The sequence below is a fragment of the Pteropus alecto genome, unplaced genomic scaffold (genome assembly GCF_000325575.1).
Source record: "Pteropus alecto unplaced genomic scaffold, ASM32557v1 scaffold104, whole genome shotgun sequence".
NCBI classification, from domain to species: Eukaryota; Metazoa; Chordata; class Mammalia; order Chiroptera; family Pteropodidae; genus Pteropus; species Pteropus alecto.
The window spans coordinates 76,776-78,959 of NW_006436664.1; positions in this window are offsets into that span (position 1 = coordinate 76,776).

A 2,184-nucleotide genomic window follows, 5' to 3' on the forward strand; every position below is an offset into this window, starting at 1 on the left:
CTCAATCAAAAAATGGCCAGAGGACTTGAACAGACACTTCTCCCTAGAGGACATACAAATGGCCAACAAATATTTGAAAAGATGCTCAACATAGCTAGCTATTAGAGAAATGCAAATCAAAACCACAATGAAATACCATCTACTACCCGTTAGAATAGCTATCATCAACAGAACAAATAATAACAAATGTTGGCGAGGACGTGGAGAAAAAGGAACCCTCAAGTACTGCTGATGGGACTGCAATTGGTTAGCCACTATGGAAAACAGTATAAAGCTTCCTCAAAAAACTAAGAATTGATCTACCATATGATCCAGCAAATCCTATACTGGGTATTTACCCCAAAGACTTGAAAACCCATATCCGAAAAGATATTTGCACATCTATGTTCATAGAGCATTATTCACAGTGACCAGGACATGGAAGCAACTGAAGTGTCCTATGATAGATGATTGGCTTAAGAAGCTGCAGTACATATATACAATGGAATACTACTCAGCCATAAGAAGAGATGAAATACTGCCATTTGTGATAACATGGATGAACCTTGAAATAATCATACTAAGCGAAGTAAGCCAGACTGAAAAAGTTGAAAATCACTTGATATCACTTATATGTGGGATTTAAACCTAAAAGCAACAAATGAACAGGACAAACAAACAAAGACTCGTGGACATGGACTATAGACTAGTGGTTACCTATAGGGTAAGGGATAGGGGAAGAGGGAGAAGGTAGACGTGGTAAAGGGGGTCAAATATAGGGGGTTAAAGGGAGAGTGAAGTGTGTAAAGGGGATCAAATATATGGTAGCTGAAGGAAACTGGACTTTGGGTGGTAAACACACAGTAGAATCTACAGATGTCATATTATAATGTACACCTGAAAACTATATAATTGTATTAACCAATGTTACCTCAATAAACAATTAAAAAATAACATCCTGGTAAGGGATAAAAATCATCTCACTAAGACTTTAGATGATATGTTTGTCAAAACATATTTAACCTAATGAAATTAGTTCAAATATGTTTTTAATTATGAGAAAAAAATCTCAAAATATACCACATTTAATGGTAGAAGAAACATATGACATAAATAGATTATAAGATTGAGTTTTCCTATGATTTCTTAGGAGAGCAGATAAAACTAAGATATTCTCCAAAGCTGTCAAGACCATGAAAAACAAAGGACGACTGAGACATTGACACAGATTGTAGGATATTAAGGAGATATGAAAACTAAATGCCGTGGAGTCTCTTGGTTTGCATTCTGGAACAGAAAAAAAATGTAGCAAACCTTGTGAAATCCACATAAAGTCAATAATTTAGTTAATAGTACTTTACCAATATTAATTTCTTGGTTTTGATAAATTTTCCATCATTATGTAAGATGTTAATATTATGCAAAGCTTGTGAAGAGCATTTGAAAAATGTCAGTACTTTATTTTCATCTCTTCCTGAAATAAAAATCATCTCAATGTGAAAAGTTAAATCTGGATCAGAAAAAAAAAACAATCACTTGACTTTTTGCTTGTAGGTCTATCTGGACTCTGTATTCTGTTCCATTAATATAAATGCCTATTCTTTCTAAAATGCCATACTCTTGAATATTTTGGCTAAATCAAGTACAAATGTTCAACTTCATTCATCCATTTCAAATCACTTCGGCTGCTTTATGGTCTTTGTATTTCCATAGACTTTAGAATTCACTTGTCAATGTTTACAAAAAATGAACAAACAAACAAAGAAATCTTAACTAGGATTTTGAGATTAACCTAAATTTATTATCTGGGAGAATTGATATCTTCAAAATGTTGATTCTTCCAAGATCCTTCCGATCCTTGAACAAAACATGTCTCTTCTTTAATTTCTCTCAAAAATATTTGTAGTGCTCAGTGTGAAAATCTTAATTATATTGTCAGCTCAGCTGAGCTGGAGAGAGAGCAACAACAAAAGTGAAAGTAGAAGTCAAGCCTTTAATAACTTACTGCCAAAGTATAAGCAAGAGTTTAAAAGCAGAGAAGATGCCAATTACTTCCTGTTCCATTTTCCATTATGGAACATCATTCAGGTAGATCAGCACAGAAAAGATGGGGAGGTCATTACACTGTTGAGAGAGTCCTCCAAAAAAAAAAGGGACTTTTACAGTTTTATGGAACGGTGGACTGGGGGAAGGCAAGGGGAAAGA